This window comes from Diospyros lotus, chromosome 10, assembly GCF_014633365.1.
Source record: "Diospyros lotus cultivar Yz01 chromosome 10, ASM1463336v1, whole genome shotgun sequence".
NCBI lineage: Eukaryota > Viridiplantae > Streptophyta > Magnoliopsida > Ericales > Ebenaceae > Diospyros > Diospyros lotus.
In genome coordinates this window covers 12885832-12905043 of record NC_068347.1, presented here as the reverse complement: position 1 = coordinate 12905043, position 19212 = coordinate 12885832, and the positions used below count along the sequence as shown (strand labels likewise).

Below are 19212 nucleotides of genomic sequence, written 5' to 3'. Positions count from 1 at the left end.
GCAGCTTCGAGCTGCTGTTGAAATGGCCGAGACAGAGGCGGCCATGGAAGCCGATTAGAAGCAATGTCGTCGGCGATCGAGGCAAGCAGCGGTGGCACACGATGGCTTGGCTGAGGCGGAGGCACGCAGAGGTGCACTAGGAGCTTCGAACGCTGGCAATGGCGGTCGCGCACAGCAGTGGCTTTATGCGCGTAAGCCGGTGATGGCAGAAGGCGTGAGATGCCGCGGTGGTGGCCGCGATGCAGGCTGCTGTGCGAGGCGGAGCAAAAAAAAAATGACCGGCGGAGGCAAGTGGACCAGCAGCGGTCGAAGGCGCGAGTAGGGTCGGCCATGGCGGTTCCAGCGGCTGCGGTGCGCGCAGGTGGCCGGCTGGTTGTTGCTCGCGATGGCGTCGGCCAGTGGCGGCGGTTGCGGAGCTTGCTACGTTGACCGGAGGTAGGTGGGGCGGGCGTCGGAGCCAGGCTTGGCGGCGGCGTGCGCAGGCTGCGCTTAGTGAAGAAGATGAAGGAACAGTGGCTGCGCCCGGGAGAAGAAAACCAAGGAAGAAGAAAGGAAAAATAAAAATAAAAAGGGAAAATAAAAATAAAGGAAATTCTGGAAAATAGGGAAAAATCCCGAAAAATTCCAGAAAGATTGGGGAAAGTTCTGGAAATTAATTTGGGGCCCGAGAAGCGTGTTGGAGGCCGAGAATGAGATTTGGGCGCAAGATTTGCAGCCAAAGAAGCAACGTCGGGTGAGCGTTTTCCCGATGCCTTCTCCAGAATTAATTGAGGTATATTGAGTTAATTCTTCCCTAGTTATTTTCATTAAATGAGTTAATGAATTGTGTAGTATTGGTTGGATTAAACCCTGTGTTGGGGTATTTAAAATTTTGTTAATGGATGATTTTGGGGATGTTCGGAGTAGTTGAGGGCATTAATTGAATGCCGGATGTTAATGGAGTTGGGGTTTTGTGTGTTTTGCATCTAGGTTTGACCGGGGAGGCGGTGATCCTAGAGGAACTAGAGGTTCGAGCTGGAATTCGTGCCGAGGCGGAGATGAAGCTTCGAGCCAGGTAAGGGACGGCTCCATGTGGAGGTGGCCTTGCAAGTTGGTAAATGTGTTTGATAATTTTTTTTATGTTGCAGTTGCATGTAGTGGTTAACACTTGCATGATGCGAGACCTAGTGGACCTATGGCCATATGGAGGACTAGTGTGGTGGGGGCTGATAGGTTGATGCCTCAAACCTTAGTGGGTTGTGAGGATGTGTGAGCCTAGCCTCATTTGCATGCATTTGGCATACATAAACATGATTATATTCATATTTACATGCATTGCACCCTTACTGAGTCTTTAAGACTCATGAGATTTTACCTCATGTGTAGATGATGCAAGCCCAGATGCAAGCCGGGATGGTGCAGGGAGACTGTTATGGAAATTAGCTTGTTGCCTGAGTTGTGTTGTTGTGTAATCTCCTGTAAATTTTTATAAGTATTCATGTAATTGAATGTAAACGATATTGAGCACTAGATGTATTTTATTATTGAAATCATCATAGTGTGATAAATGATTGTGAGATTGTTCGTGGTATATGGCTTAGTTGGAGAAGCCGAGTTCGGACCGAGTAAAGATCAGCGAGGTATGTTCTCATAAATCCCCAATACTCAGCGAAGTGTTTGTATGCTAGCCTCGTGCCTGGGTCACCTCTGGCTTGCTATGGGGTGAGCTGAAGAGAGGTGAAGCTCACTCGGGTTTCGGGTCTTGGTCCGCTAGATTTTTCTTATTTGAGTTGGGACCGATTCCTGAGTGGAGCGAAGGGAAGGACGAAGCCTAGTTCCCACCTAGGGCGTTTCCTGTTGAAACATAGTCCAACCCTTCAGTTGTGGTTGTCGGGTGAGTAATTCGGTCGATTATTTATCGGTGGCGCCCGTAACTGGGAGCGGGTCGTTACATATGGCCCAGCAACGAGGTAAACTAAGATCGAGCCCGTTATCCCGCCTATAGCCCTGCAACGAGGTAAACTACGATCGAGCCCGTTGTCCTGCCTATGGCCCGGCAACGAGGTAAAACTGAGATCGAACCCGTTGTCCCGCCTATGGCCCGGCAACGAGGTAAAACTATGATTGAACCCGTGGCCCTGCTCACAGCCCAATACGAGAAAAAATACGCTCAAGCTCGCCACATCGTGCATGATTCAATAGCCAAAGAAAAGTCTTGGTCTTATATCACTAAAGACAGCAATAAAAGAATAAATCAAGCAACAAAGAGCAGAGCGCATTGGGTAGAACAAATAAAAAACATCCATTGATAAAACAAGCAAACTACAACGAGAGGAGCACATGAGCCCGGCAACAGCGGAAAGCAAACTACAATGAGGGTCTACTCGCGGGAGCGGGACTTGCGAGAGGAATGCTTAGAAGATCCCAACGACACAACAGGAATCTCAGGAGCCCCCATCGGGAATTCCCCTTCCTCAACCTCGACCGTGTGAGGGATATCTTCATCGGCCGCGCCAGAATCTTCTCCAACGGCTCCGGGATCGACTGTCATGCCTTTTTCCCCATGATTGAAAGGAAATGGATTCCAAGGGCCTGTCAAATTTTCCAAATCATCCACTAAGTAAGAGTCTAGATAAGAAGAAGGACTCATAGGCTCATTCGGCTCATATTGACGCCAATCTACTTGATGAGACTCCTCAACTTCGCGAGTAAGAAAAAGTTCAGGAAAAGTCTCTCCCGGACGCTGAGATTCTAGATGTGCATGGGCCAGATAAAATCCATATTTCAGGAAGCCGGAAGCATACTTTCCCTTCCTATCTTGACAGTCGGTTGAGAGACGATATTCTTTCACTGCTTCAGCTCGAATAGCCCGAGCATCTTTCCGACTTATCTTCAATTCTGACAGGCGTAGAGAATGTTCCTGCAAAAGTGCCTCGTGTTGCGCCATCAAACCAACATTCTTATGCTCTTCAGCTTCTAGCTGAGAGCGTAAGTCTTTAATTTCCTCGTGAAGACCCAAGGTACCAACAGAAGCCTCGGACAGTCGATCCTGCATGCGCCCAATCTCTGCCTCTGCATTCTTCTTCCCGAGCTCCGCCCGACGAGCATGACCCTTTAACTCTTGACGCTCCTCATTCCAGGATGATTTGCGCTTCCTCCAGTCTAACATTTGGGTCTCTACTTGTTCACGATAGGCCCTGTCCCTAGCGTTGGAAGCAACGATTCCTTGGATACCTTGCACCAGGAGCTGCTCTGCCTCGTCTCTAGTCTGGGCATAATTACCACTAATAAATCGTCGTTCCTCTCGAGGGAGAATGGTGGAATAAATGAGGCGAGCACCAATCCCTGGTTCAGTAACCGAGTTTGTCTCTAATACCCCTGGGGAAACTTCACAGTCTCGACCACTAAGTTTTGTGCCATCTCCAAGAATCATGGTATGTCTCACATTGCCTGGAATGGGAAGTATAGGAGGGGGCCTCAATGCTTTCTCGCCTTCAAGACGGTGGCGATCCTTCTTATTTGGAACTATAAGATGCCGACATTCTTCTTCCACCCGTGCCATGTCACCAACAAATCGAGAGGACGAGCTTCGCCCCCCTTGAGAATTGGGAGCAAGAGAGGGGATGTCTGCAGCCTCTTCATAAGAAAGAGGAATTTATGGACTTTCCGTATGAGTAGGAGCTTCAGCACTAGAGTGGTCGCTTCTTGGACGCCGCCGCCTTTCCACCCCAGTGGGAGAAACGCCGGCAGGTATACACGACCAAGGAGGGCAGGAGCTTGTAGATCCCTCAGCTCCATGCGTAGAAACCTTGGCCGCTGTCGCAGCACGTGACTCCTCCTCGCGGTGGCGTCTATGCAACTCCATCAGTCTACTCAATCCAGCCATTTCTGCAAAAATCAATACAAAACATTTAGCATGGAGAAATAATGTGACAATGGAAAAAAGAAAGATAATGGCGAAAGATATTCTACCCCCAGGACTGTTTTCCTCCTAAGGATTAAAAGGAGGAAGGGAAGATGATCCAGGCATTTCCATCTCTTCCTCCTCGACTCCTTCCATTTCTTCGTTGGATAGCGTGGAAGAGTGAGGAGGAACAGTTGGTATCACGACCCCCCAACCCGCGATTCTGAAATTCTCCAAAGTCAGGAGGCTCCTCAACTCGACGGGGCCCTGCGCCGTTAACATTTCTACTAGATGACGATACACGCCCCGAACTTCCTTGCAGGGAGGAAACCCTTGGCTGGCGTCTTGATGGTTCCAGTATAAAGGAGCATCCCAATTAGGTGGAGGTTCTATCACTACCCACCGTTCTTCAAATCGACTAATCTTGTTTGGAAGAGCGATGAACAGCTCTAAACCCGACACCTTCTAGAGAGTGTAAAGGGCACGATCCTTGTTGGCTTTTCACAATCGATAGAAGCAACTGAAGAGTTTCAAGGAAGGGACGACGTCCCTCAGACGACAAAGTATAGAGAAGCCGACCATCTGAGACCAACCATTAGGATAAAGTTGAGCGGGAACGATCTTGTAGTGACGCAACCACGCCATGGCAAAGGGCGGAAGAGGAAAGCGGAGTCCCACCTCAAATAAAGCAAAGTGAAGACCAAGGGAGCCCTCGTCTACCCGAGAGGGGTCCGGCTCATCGAGGCGAGGGTACCTCACCATAAATCCAGAAGGCGTGGCATCATAAACTTGCTCAAAGGCCCCGTATCGAAGCCGGGAGCTCGAAGTGGTAGGAATGTGCGCGAGGCCGGGGGGTGATGCCGGTCTTCTCCTCGACATGTTAAAAGGATCAAAGTCGTTACCTTGTTACGTTAGGAAAAGCGGACGATCACGACAAGCAAAGCACCTGCACATAAACACAAAGAAAATCAGTACAAGGCAAAGAAGGAGCAACCGAAGGCCGAGATAAGCATTTCAAGCCGTTTAAAGGGCACCGGGGCACTAGAACCACTCGGTCATGACCGAGTGGGTGGCCACTCGGTTATGACCGAGTGGCCTCGGCTAAAATCACGACCACTCAGTCATGACCGAGTGGTACTAGTTGCACGTCATGGCCACTCGGTCATGACCGAGTGGCCCAGTGAGAGCTCCCCCAAATGCTGAAAATGAAGACATGGCCTAGAAAATGCGTCGAGACCTGAGGGAACTTGAGTTTTGGAGCACCTCAGCTGATCCTTGTGAGAATTAAATGAAGAGTGGAAGCCCTACTTATAGGAGCTCAAAAGGCAAAAATGTCGAAAGCTGTGGAGCAAATACAGAAAATGAAGACCAAATGTGCAAAAATGATCTCCCGAGGGATAAGCAAAATGTGGCAAAAGCGACGCTAATATTTCCCGGGATCGTATGCTCTTTTACCCGACTCATCAGCTAAAAAAGCAGGGAGTAATTGATGTACCTGGGAGGACGAAATGGATCTATGATCAAGTGTGGGCCCCAATAGGAGATAAATCAAAGTCAAGAGCCGAGGAAGACCCGCTCGGCCGAGCCGAGTGGCTAAGACCGCTCGGAGCAACCGAGTGCTAAAGACCACTCAGTCGGTCCGAGTGGCTGAGACCACTCGACTGGGCCGAGTGGCTGAGACCACTCAGCTGGGCTGAGTGGCTAAGACCACTCGGAGCAACAGAGTGGTAAAGACCACACGGTCGGTCCGAGTGGCTGAGACCACTCGGCTGGGCCGAGTGGCTAAGACCACTCGGTTGCCGAGTGGTTTTCGCCCCCACTCGGCCCTACCGAGTGGAGAGGGTCACTCGGTCATACCGAGTGATCCCTCCCCAAACTCGGCCTAACCGAGTAGAGGTCACTCGGCATGACCGAGTGACCCTTCTGGATTGTCAATCCAGCCGAATCCCCCCCTCTCGCCAGACGATCAGCATTGCGAAATTTCCGTAATGGGCCGCGAGATTTTCGCCGAGAAAACCGCGAGGCCTCTCTTTCTCCTCCACTATAAATATGAGACCCCACCTTCATTCCGAGGTACGCAATTTTGAGTAATCAAAGTATACTTTTCTCATTTTCTCTCGAGATTCTGACTTAAGCATCAGAGGGTTTGCGCGGGGACCCCCACCCGCGTCCTAACGGTGCTCTCGTTTTGTAGGCCACTCGGTCACCAAGGGCACTCGGTCATCAAGGGCACTCATCATCAAGGCCACTCGTCGCCCTCAGGTCACTCGGTCACGGCCACTTGTCGCCCTCAGGTCACTCAGTCACCCAGGCCACTTGGTCATCTAGGCCACTCGGTCACCAAGGCCACTCGGTCATCAAGGCCACTCGTCGCCCTCAGGTCACTCGGTCACGGCCACTCGTCGCCCTCAGGTCACTCGGTCACCCAGGCCACTCGGTCATCTAGGCCACTCGTCGCCCTCAGGCCACTCGGTCACCAAGGCTACTCGGTCATCAAGGCCACTCGTCACCCTCTGGTCACTCGGTCATGGCCACTCGTCGCCCTCAGGTCACTCGGTCACGGCCACTCGTCATCCTCAGGTCACTTGTCATCTGAGGCCACTCGTCATCCTCAGGTCACTCATTCTTCCAAGGCCACTTGTCATCCTCAGGTCACTCGTTCATCCGAGGCCACTCATCATCCTCAGGTAACTCGTTCATCCGAGGCCACTCGTCATCCTCAGGTCACTCGTTCATCTTGGGCCACCTGATCATCAGCCCACTAGACCTACCTGATCCAGTTACTCATCAAGATTCTCATCAGTAAATGCACGACTCCCAAGACTCTTGTGTCTCTCCTCAATTAAAAATAGATTGTTGTATTTTGGCAACAACAATTTGAAATCATGATAGAAAACCCAATCAATAAAAATTAATAATTCATAACAAGTTTTATCTCAAACCCTAGTTAAATAAAATTAGTTCATAATAGAATTAATTAAAATCTAAAATAACAGTGGGAGCATAAAAAAAATTAATTAAACAAGGAAGAAAAAGAAAAATATGAAGCTCCCTGCCCAGATCTAAAACAGATCTGGGTGCTTTCTGCTCCAACGGTCTTGTATCTGCCTTCTTCTATTCCATGCGCCTGGCTTCTCAATTTCTCCTTTTCAATGCCTTGTTCTCACTCCTTGCGTCCGCTGCCACCCAAAGTCTCCTCCTAGCATTCCATGCCTCTCTTTTGATCTCTTTATCTATATAGAGTATGCACGACCGCTACCTTCATTCCTTTCTCCAAGTGCCTTTTATTATATATATATGTATATAAGATGAATGCAGCAACCCTAGTCCAAATTTTTCAATCTCACGCCATTGCCACCATATTATATATAAATAAATAATATAAATATATAATATAATACATATATATTATAAATATTATAATTTAATTTATAGTATAATATCTAATATCTAATATACTACTAATTATAATAACTTTGATTATATTATAATAATAATTATTATTATTAAAATATTTATTTATTATTATTTATATTAAAATATTAATTTTGAAATTAACTTTATAATATTTTTTTTCTTTTCTTTTCACACCCAAATCTTCGAAATAATATCATTTGTTGAATTCCTACAAAAAGAGATTAAAATGATGTAAAATCCATATAATCACACATTATATGTAGGAAAAATCACACAAGGTTAAGATGAAAAATAGATAAAAATATGCATACAATTAAGCCCTATCAAATACTCCCATACTTAACCTTTTGCTTGTCGTCAAGCAAAGTAGAGAAATTCCATACTCAAAAGAACAAAACATGTATTTGGAATTATTCATCACATTCAAAGCCTTTTGTTATGTCCACATGTAAATCCTCAATCGAGAATGCAACAGTAACAAATAAAGAGAAATTGAGCATACTCACATTTCCTAGCTTAAGAATTCATATAAAATTCTAAACTCAGTCATGTTTTTTCATGTAGCCAGCACAATCGAATAATGCAACACTCATTATTGTAACCATCCCTTCTCACTACTACAAACAAAGGTAGCAAATTAGGGGTTTCTTTTTTTTAATATATATATATATATATTTAACGAGTGCATTTTATGCTCCATCTCATATTTTTTTAACTGTTGAACGAGTGCATTTTATGCTCCATCTCGCTTTTTCATTCTTTTTTTTTTTTGAATTGTCGAACGAGTACATTTTATACTCCATCTCGTTCAACATTATTCTCCCTACTTACTTAAACCCTGTTTAGGCCTAGCTCAAAGGGAACAATCACAAGAAAAACATTGCATTTATCTTTCATGCCTAGTCACACAACTTACATGACTTTGCAAAGAACATGTATTTCAACGATCATAAAAACCAAGTATGCTTGATATTGCTTTATAAGATATTGTTCATTCCAAATCAAAGACTCAATGTTAAACACAATAAAGAACCCAAATGCAAATCATGATTCCAAATAACAAGTTTTGTTTATTTTATCTTTCATTATTATTATTATTATTATTATTATTATTATTATTATTTAGGCTTGGGGTTGGCCAAATGTGCACTTGATATAAGTTCCACCAAAATCTTCACATTAAGCACACACATATATAACAAAAAAAGCACAACAATCAATAATTTTTACCCCCCCAAACTTATTTAACACATTTTCCTCAATGTGAAGCAAAAGAACATGAAAGAAATACTCCCCTGAAATGCGAAAAAGAATGCCCACAAAAATTCTTCTTGTCTCCTACTTTCAAACTTTTGGAGCTTTGGTCTTCAAGTGAGTTGGATGGAAGTCTTTTGTGGAATTAGACTTCCATTGATGTATGGCTTCAAGCGCTATCCATAAACCTTGAAAACTTTATCACCACGTTGAACTTCAATTCCACCATGAGGAAAAATTTGGCTGATAGTAAAAGGGCCTGACCATCGTGATTTTAATTTTCCTAGAAACAATCTCAAACGAGAATTATATAATAACACCATTTGACCAATTTGAAAATCACGCTTTACAATATGTTTATCATGCCATTGCTTAGTTCTCTCCTTATAAATCCTAGCATTCTCATAAGCATTCAATCTGAACTCATCCATCTCATTCAGTTGCAACAATCTTTTTTTACCGCAAGCATTCATATCAAAATTCAAGAATTTAATATCCCAATATGCTTTATGCTCTAATTCCACAGGTAAGGGACATGTTTTTTCCATAAACTAGACGTTAAGGGGACATACCAATAGGTGTTTTAAATGCAGTCCTATATGCCCATAATGCATCATCCAATTTATGAGACCAGTCTTTTCTAGAGGTATTCACTGTTTTCTCCAATATGCTCTTAATTTCTCTGTTAGAAATCTCTACCTGGCCACTAGTTTGAGGATGGTACGGTGTAGCAACCTTGTGGGTAACCCCATATCTGGCTAGTAAAGAATCTAATAAGCGATTACAAAAATGTTTACCTCCATCACTTATAATTGCCCTAGGAACTCCAAAACGAGAGAAGATATTCTTCTTAAAAAACTTAATCACACTTTTAGAATCATTTGAAGGAAGTGCAACTGCTTCTACCCATTTAGAAACATAATCAACAGCGACAAGAATGTATTGGCTTTTAAATGAAGAAGGAAAAGGTCCCATAAAGTCAATACCCCAAACATCAAATAACTCAACTTCTAAAATGTTAGTTAAAGGCATTTCATTTCTACGAGACACATTATCTGTTCTTTAGCACCTATCACATGAATGAACAAATGAATATGCATCTTTAAATACGGTGAGCCAATAAAAACCACTTTGAAGCACCTTAGCTGCAGTTTTGGAGGGTCCAAAGTGACCTCCTGTTTCTAAAGAATGACAATGGGTAAGCACACTAACAACCTCATCTTCATTCACACATCTTCTAATAAGTTGATCAGAGTAATATTTAAACAAGTATGGATCGTCCCAAAAATAATTTTTCACTTCAGAAAATAATTTCTTTTTCTGTTGATAAGTTAGATCATGAGGAACAATACCACTTGCTAAATAATTCACATAATCAACATACCATGGCGATGATGAAATCAGAAGTGCATACAATTGTTCATCGGGGAAGGATTAGTTGATGGGTAGACTTTCCTCTTCATGAGCGTTCTCCTTTTTAAGTCTTGACAAATGGTCAGCTACCAAATTTTCAGCTCCCTTTTTATCTTTAATTTCCAAGTCAAATTCCTGCAATAATAAAATCCATCTAATCAACCTTGGTTTAGCATCTTTCTTTGCTAACAAATATTTAATTGTAGAATGATCATACTATTGTTTTAGCTCCAATAAGATATGATCTAAATTTATCAAAAGCGAAAACAATAGCTAACAACTCATTTTTTGTAATACCCAGGAAGTTATTAAGAGTATAAATGATTTTTAAGGAAGGGTATAATTGGAATTAGCAAAAGAATAAGGCTATATGGCACATTAACGCAGTTTTAGACGATCAAATCAGTCGGAGGGAGTAACCCGGACCTTAGATAGCTAAATAAAATTGTACAGTATCGACAAGTGATTCGAATTATGATTTTTAGTGATGAAAGAAGTGGGATCGGGAACAGTTTTCGGTACAGCTGTCGATCGGGCTGAGAAAACCAAATCGACGTAGGAAACGTCTAGAAGATCAACGGAGCGCGTCAAGGACTACTATTTAATGTGTAGAACAACCCTTAAGCAATTTCGAGTTGAATCAAATGGATTTAAAGTCAATTTGACCAATCGGGCCTAAGTGCAATTTTCAAATTTTACCCGAAGGAGGTCAAAACGATAATTTTTCAGGAGTTTCGAGGGTCTAATGAGATGTACTAAACTTGCGGGACATGGTGATATAATTGGATTTATTAGGAGTGTTAAGGAAGGGGCCAAATTGAGAATTGATGAAATCAGGGGGGCTAAAGTGCAAATTAACAAAAGCTGCACAGTGTGAACGCAAGAAGGATTTCGGCCGCCGCCTTCCGCCGCACGTGGAGGTCGTTTCAGGCGATGGGACGGCCGAGGGTGGTTCGAGGGAGGTAGTATTCGACGCTAGGAAGCTTGTAAGCCAAGCCTCGATCGCTGATTGGCCGGAAATGGGCCGGAGGTTCGCTATAAAAACCTAGGTTTTGGCCGAAAATTAACATTCAAATTTCTCGCGATGGGGAGCAAATCGAAGGGAGTGGTTAAGGGGCTTTTGCTCCTTACATCGATTAGAAGGGTTCTGGAGCATTTGCAGCATTTTCGTCAAGGTTTGGAGGCTGTTCGGAGAAGCGAGGCGGTCCGCCTCGCCGGACCTGCAACTGGCCGTTTGGGCCATTTTCCGGCGAGCTTTCGGCCTAAAAATGGTGCCGTTGGGATCGACTCACCGAGGGCTTGAAGGGGGTGTGCTCAGATCGGTCATCGGAGGGGTCGTCGCCGGCGGGTCTTGAGAAAGAAGACGACGCGCGTAGCTGCACGCGCCAGCCTCCACGCGCAGGGCGCGTGAGAGCGCGTGCGAAGGGCTATTTTGGTAATTTTAATTCCAATATTTTTATTTAATTATTCTAGGAATTATTGTGTTGAAATATTTCGGAAAATAGTTGAAGAAATAATTATTTTAGAATTAACGAAGAGAAAGTTGGGAGAAAATAGAGAAAATTATGGAAAATTGAGGAAAATGGATTTTAATGCTTCCTTAATTAAATATGGTGTTTAGGAAGTATTATGGCTTGAGGTTGAGTATAAGTTCAAACATTTGGGATTTGGCACGCAAACCGAGGCGCTACATGAGGATCGAGGCGATCTTAATACATTCAAGGTGAGTGGTTTGATTCCAACTTTTCCTTGTCTTGGAAGTGTTTTTAGGTGCTTGTGGTGGGTTCTAGTGAGCGGTTATACCCTCCTAGACATAGATTGTTTTACAAGGCTTTTGCTTATAATCATTATGTCGATATTTGCTACATTGCAATAACTGTTTTATTTTAAAATGTTGGTGCATGGCGTGTAAATTTTCATATCATTTAATTGCATCGTTGGGTCCGTATGGGGCGGGATGGGGTCTACTTGAGGTTGGGACAATGTTAATCCAGGTGAACGGGTGTCACACTGGGGCACTCGATGGAACAATGTTAAACTAGGTGAACGGGTGTCACGACGGTGCACTCGAGGGATTAACATTAGACCAGGTGAACGGGTGTTACAGTGGGGCATTCGAGGGATTAAGTATGTCAAGGTGATATCTCGAGTTAGACGTGTCTTGCATATTTACATTTGACTGAGTATGCCATGCTCGTGTGTCTCTCATGCATTGTATGAACTGTTTTATGTCGTCACTTAGATGTTTATCATCTAACTTGGGCTATGCCCCTGGAACGTTTAATGTTCCAGCCAGGAACTGCTGCGGGGGCAAGGATGTGGCCGGTTGAGGGCCAATGGTGCTTAGTTTGTTAAGTCGTTGTAACGTTTGGCGATTTAATATGCATTTCAGGTTGTAAATGAACAGTTGTATAATAGCAATTTTATCATTTGATCTGTATTACGTATTTTGCTATGGAAATACAATGTAAGAACTATGGTGTTTTGGTATTAGTGTATCCGCTGCGTTGTATTAAGACTCGTTTAGTTTAAGATTATTGATCTTGATAGTTAAACGGGCAAGACTGGGGTTCGCGGGGTTTTGTTTCTACATGTGAAGATTGTTCTTGAAATACCGCGCGTGTGTAACTTAAAGAGAAAAAAAAAAAGAAATCCCGGGAATACCCTTATAGTAACACGCCTGGCGAGACGGGGTGTTACATTTTTAGTGGTGACATAATTCAATTGCGCATCATTATAGGTCCTGCTAGCATAATATATGACATGCAATTTCTTATCTTTTCTTTGCCCCAATACGGCTCCAACTACATAATCACTAGCATCGTACATCAATTCAAAAGGAAGTGTCCAATCAGGTGAAGTCATGATAGGTGCTGAAGTCAATTCTTCCTTTATCCTATTAAAAGCAAATAAGCACTCATTAGTAAATTCAAATGGTATATCTTTAATCAACAAATTACAAAGAGGCGTAGTGATTTTAGAGAATTCTCTTATAAATCTTCTGTAGAACCCTGCATGCCCCAAGAAACTTCTCACTTCTTTAATTGTGGTCGGAGGTGGTAATTTTTCCATTACTTCAACTTTTGCTCTATCCACCTCAATTCCTCTTTCGAAAATTTTATGACCCAACACAATTCCTTCCTGCACCATAAAATGACACTTTTCCCAATTTAACACTAAATTAGTGTCTTCACATCGCTACAAAACTCGAGAGAGATTAGACAAACACTTATCAAAAGAAACACCAAAGACTAAAAAATCATACATAAAGACTTCAATAAAATTTTCAATCATATCATGGAAAATTGCCATCATACACCGCTGAAAAGTAGCAGGTGCATTACACAAACCAAATGGCATTCTCCTAAAAGCAAAAGTGCCATATGGACATGTAAAAGTAGTCTTTTCTTGGTCTTCAAGTGCAATAGGAATTTATGTATAACCAGAATATCCATCTAAGAAGCAATAAAATTTATTTCCAGCAAGTCTTTCAAGCATTTGATCAATAAAAGGCAGAGGAAAGTGATCTTTTCTAGTGGCGTTATTTAACTTTCTATAATCAATGCAAAGACGCCACCCTGTGACTGTTCTAGTAGGAATCAATTCATTGTTGTCATTTTTAACCACAGTCATTCCTCCCTTCTTCGGTACTACTTGAATTGGACTCACCCAACTGCTATCAAAAATAGGATAGATAATTCCAGCATCGAGCCATTTAATAATTTCAGCCCTAACAACTTCTTGCATGTTCGAATTTAATCTTCTTTGATGTTCAATAGATGGCTTAAAATTATCTTCCATTAAGATCTTATGCATGCAAAATGAAGGACTAATACCTTTTATATCCGCAATGGACCAACTTAAAGCTCTAATATGCCTTCTTAATACATTCAAAAGTTATTCTTCCTCTTCTTTTATCAAATGTGCAGAAATAATAACATGAAGAGTAGAAGACTTACCTAGGAATACATACCTCAAATGTGATGGTAACGGTTTTAATTCAAGCTTAGGAGGTATCTCAATAGAAGGTCGAGATTCTTTCCTTAGTTGCTCAAAAGCCTTCTTTTCATCTCCATTGTACTGATCAATTCCATTGGGCTTTATAATAGTGTTTTGTGCATGTTCCAGTTCCTGCATGTCACCACTTTCTATAGCCAGTAGTTTTTCATCTAATGGCTCATGCAAACTATCAACATATTCATCAACACAATGATCAAGAACATCAATTCTTAAACAAGAGTCATCATCATTCAATCCTTTAGAAGCCTAAAAAACATTAAAATTCACCTCTTTAGACCCTATTCTCAAAGTTAACTTACCTTGTTCAAGATTAATTAAAGCTCTACCTGTTGCAAGGAATCGTCTTCCTAAAATCAATGGTATTTCCCTATCCTCTTCCATTTCAAGCACAATAAAATCCACAAGAAAAATAAATTTAGCAACTTTAACAAGGACATCTTCTATCATTCCTATGGGATGCTTAATGGACCTATCAGCAAGTTGCAAGGAAACAGAAGTATGCTTAATTTCACCAAGGCCTAGCTTTTAAAAACAAAGAATATGGCATCAAATTTATGTTAGCACCTAGATCACAAAGAACTTTATTAAATTCACAATTTCCAATAATGCATGGTATAGTAAAACTCCTTGGATCTTTCAATTTCTGAGGCATCTTGTTTTGGATAATGACACTACACTCCTCAGTAAGCATCACTGTTTCATTCTCATCTAGTCGCATTTTCTTTGATAGAATTTCCTTCAAGAACTTTGCATAACTTGGCATTTGAGCCAATGCATCTGTAAAAGAAATGTTAATATGCAATTTTTTAAACACATCAAGAAATTTGAGAAAATTCTTATCTTCATTTTGCTTTTGCAATCTCTGAGGAAAGGGAACATATTTCTTCATATTTTCAACCTACCTTGCATCTTCCTCTTCTTTTTACTTCTTTTCTTCTTGCACTATTTTTCACTTTGGTATCCACTTTGTAGTTTCAGTCGACCACTGATCTTCAAATTTTAACTTTTCTGATTCAGTCGCATTTCGATCGCCTTCCTTGATGGCCCAATCGACTGTTTCTGAAAAAAAATTTCCAGCTTCTTCTGGTTCAGCTTTTTCTTCTTCATCTTACCCCACTTGCTTTTCACTCCTCAACTTTATTACTTTACACTACTCTTTTGGATTATTTTTTGTTGTGCTTGGTAGCATTCCTTGAGCTCTATTGTTGACCATATTAGCTATTTAGCCAATTTGCATTTCTAGATTTCTGATGGTAGCTTGTTGATTTTGAAACATAATGTCTATCCTAGCCATATAATCTGAAGTTGTTTTAGCCATGGTAGCCATTAAATCTTCCAATGAAGGCTTCTTTTCCTGTTATTGGAATCCTATCGGAGGCTTCAACACATTCTGATTATTGGACCATGAAAAGTTGGGGTGATTCCTCCATCCTAGATTATAAGTGTTTGCATTGGGATTAAATTGACTTTCTCCTTGATTAGCCACATAGTTGACTTGCTCAGATGGTTGAGGTATAAAAGATATCCCGGCTTGACACTCATGGGTAACATAAGGACCCGCACAAATCTCACAAGCCTGCACACAAGATTTAATAGAGTTAATATTCAACTGGTCGATTTTCTTAAAAAGATTATCTACCTTTGCATTCAATGTTGTTATCGCATCAATCTCATGTACTCCAGCTATTCTTCTTGGCATAGATCTTTTAGATGACCATTGATAGCTATTGTTGGCCATCTCTTCAAGAAGGTTATAAGCTTCATCAATCTCTTTTCCCATTAAAGCTCCTTCTGCAGCTGCATCAATAGTAATCCTGGTGTTATGATTTAAACCATTATAAAATGTTTGAACCACTAACCACTTTGGAAGCCCATGATGAGGACATCTTCTTAACAACTCCTTAAACCGCTCCCATGCTTCATATAAATTCTCCATGTCTGCTTGCATGAAATTGGTTATATCATTCCTCATCTTTGCAGTTTTCGTAGGTGGAAAGAATTTATTAAGAAATTTTTGTGCCAAATCATCCCAAGTTGTAATGGACCCTGCAAGCAAAGAGTTCAACCAATACTTAGCTTTATCTCTTAATGAAAAAGGAAATAGCCTACGTCTAACCGCATCATTAGAGACACCATTTTGCTTAAAAGTATCACAAGTCTCTAAAAAATTAGCTATGTGAGCATTGGGGTCATCGTTCGATAATCCACTAAACTAAACAGAGATTTGAATCATTTGAATAATAACTGGCTTAATCTCAAAATTATTTGCCCCTATGCTTGGTCTGGTGATGCTGGAGGGTGTTCCTTGAATAGAGGGCATAGCATAATCCCTTAAAGCTCTAGCTTGCCCATTCCTTTGATCCACAATTTCGTCTCCCATGTTCTATTGAGATTCCAATGTGACCTACAAAGAAGAAATAGAATATCACAACGGTTAAAAACTTGATTTTTTTTATTTCTTTATTTTTTATTTTATTATTTTATTTTATTATTATTATTATTGAACACTCAAAAATGCAAATAAAAATGAATAAAAGAGAACAAAAAAATAAATAAAAAAAACAACTAAAAACAATTAATGTCTAAACTAATATTCAAGTTAATTAATATTGATATTAATACCAATCCCCGGCAACGGCGCCAAAAACTTGTTAAGCTAATTCGCAAGCATATGAATCACACAAGTAATATAATGAATGAGTAGAGTGTCAATCCCACAAACATTGAATTAAGTACCAAAATTGGATTAACTTTAATATTATTTAGACTATAAAAAGAAGATGAATTTGAATAAATTAAACTAATGAGAACTAAAATTAAATGCAAATTTAAAAGCAACTTAACTTGAATAAAATGGAGGCAACTAGAGTGTTTCGAATCCACTTATTAATCTGTCTTAATTTTCAATTAATTGGGTTTCTATCAATTCAATGAGGTGAATATCTAAATTGGTTAGCTTCTTTCCCAAGATTTACTAACCTAATTAAATCTTAATTCGTTAACAATCAACCTATTTCCCAATAGTTATAACAAACTGAAATTCATTGTTAAGTTCAAATTCATTATCCTTCATAAGATTCAAGTATCAAATCCCTATCAACTATCTATCTTATGAAATTTATTACTTCAACCTGTTATGAAAATCACTTCTCAGTTTCAAATCATAATACAAAATCAATTAAATGATGATTAAATCACTTATTCGCATTAAGAACAAATAATAAATAATTGAAATCACGATAGAAAACCCAATCAATAAAAATTAATAATTCATAAGTTTCATCTCAAACCCTAGTTAAATAAAATTAGTTCATAATAGAATTAATTAAAATCTAAACTAACAGTGGGAGCATAAAAAAATTAATTAAACAAGGAAGAAAAAGAAAAAGATGAAGCTCCCTGCCTAGTGTTGAGTGTAGATTTTGATGATTGATAATTGGCATGTGTGAATGTGAATTTATATTTTATGTTCTAACAAAGCATGAAGCCTTCATAAGGCTTACAAAGCTATTCTTTAGTGATTTCATGACACAGGTTATATATGGAAACTTCTTATACTTATATAGAGATTTCATTATAAATGGAAACAAGTTTTTAGAGAGCTTTCTAGAAATTTGAGTATTTGAGCTATGAATGGAAAGTTCTTCTTAGAATGGAAAGTCTAGAAGATATATTGAATCCTTGTTCATATATGGGAAGTTCAAAAGATATATATGGAAGTTTTTGAGGAGATTGGAGTAGTCCACTATATGGAGTTGCCATATATGTAACTTGGCGACATGGTATTGTTAATGTGGCATTTTGATGACATGGCAGCCACATGGAGCACACTCATCAAGGTTACATCTTCTCGTTGGTCTAAATATGGTAAGAGAATCATGGAGTAAATTTAAAGGTTCTTAGAAGCTTCTTTACTTAGTTAAATATGGAAGAATTTTTGAATTGCATTCAAATGGAGAAGTTAAAGATTCAGCCCTATTATTCAACATTAATGGAGGAAATTAAGGTTTTAAAGTTAAACCTTGATTGATATTACTTTCCTTTATTGCTGATTCTATCTCATTAAAAGGATCCTCTACTCAAATCATGGAATCAATTATCCTACTTATTATGACTAATTGATATCCTCATTGCTAATTGATATCTTCATTATGGGAGAATATTCTAAGGATATCTTGCATATATTCAGCTACACAAATTGATTCTCTTCTTGTTGTCAACATTTTTTAGTATGGAAACTTGATCAATTAATGGCCTTTGAAGTTATAATTGATATCTTCATTATTGGACAAATTTGCTTCATTATCTAAGAATATTTGGAAGGATTTTACACCATTTGGAGGTTTAAATTCAAATTTCAAATTAGCTATGCTTGTTATGGAAGCTAAGGGGCCAATTGCACAATCAAAGGAGTTTGAAGATCAACTAGAAGTCAGAATTGATCATTTGGTATTTAATTTCGATTTTGCAAGAATTATGAAGGGTTTGGATGATATTTTTAATCCTTGAAATCAGCCATGCATTATTGGAATTGATTTGCTCATTCAAGGCTGATTGGAGATCTACAAAAGTCAAAGGTCTTGAAGATCAATCAAGTTAGCTGATTATGGAAGGTAAATCAAAAATTCAAAACGAAGGGCTAAGATTGGCTTGAAGACTTGACACATGGAGGGCTGAGATTGATCAAGGAAAGCCAACTCTAACACTATATAAAAGGATCTCTTGAAGGCTTTGGAACAACTTTTGAAAGCCCTATTATTCTCTACATCATTGGCCAAGATTTTCATTCTCTCTAAGTCTTTCTTTTCCTCTATCTTCTTGAGAGAAAACTAAGAGAGTTCTCTACACTTCATTGTATTATTTTTGAGAGAACCATATTTCTCAATCTCTACTATCTTGTAAAGAGCGTACAAAATCCAAACTAGTGAGTGTGAGACTCCAGAAATAGTTTGGTGGTGGTGAAGCCAAGTGAAGGCTTTGGTGGTTGTAAGAAAAGTTTCATATAGTGGATTTGATTGAAAATCCTAAGGAAGGGAATCCTTAGGTAGTGGATGTAAGCCATCAGGGCCGAACCACTATAAATCGTTGTGTCCTTCTTCTCTTCACTCTTTACTTATTCTTGCTTGATTATACTTGTTTGTTTTTGTTTTTGTGTGGCCAAATCCTAAGTCCTACATTTTTGTTGGCTATTATATTCTGATTTGCTTTAATTGATCATTCTTTGT

General features: G+C 40.3%; 1 non-coding gene and 1 pseudogene across 1 annotated transcript; one reads left to right on the top strand and one right to left on the bottom strand.

Moving 5' to 3' along the window:
* Positions 1-4811: 4811 nt before the first annotated feature.
* Positions 4812-15959, bottom strand: LOC127811110 (uncharacterized; annotated as a pseudogene).
* On the top strand, positions 15856-15962 carry LOC127812382 (small nucleolar RNA R71). The gene has a single exon (XR_008025886.1). It is a non-coding gene; the product is annotated as a small nucleolar RNA R71 (small nucleolar RNA).
* The last annotated feature ends 3250 nt before the right edge of the window (positions 15963-19212 follow it).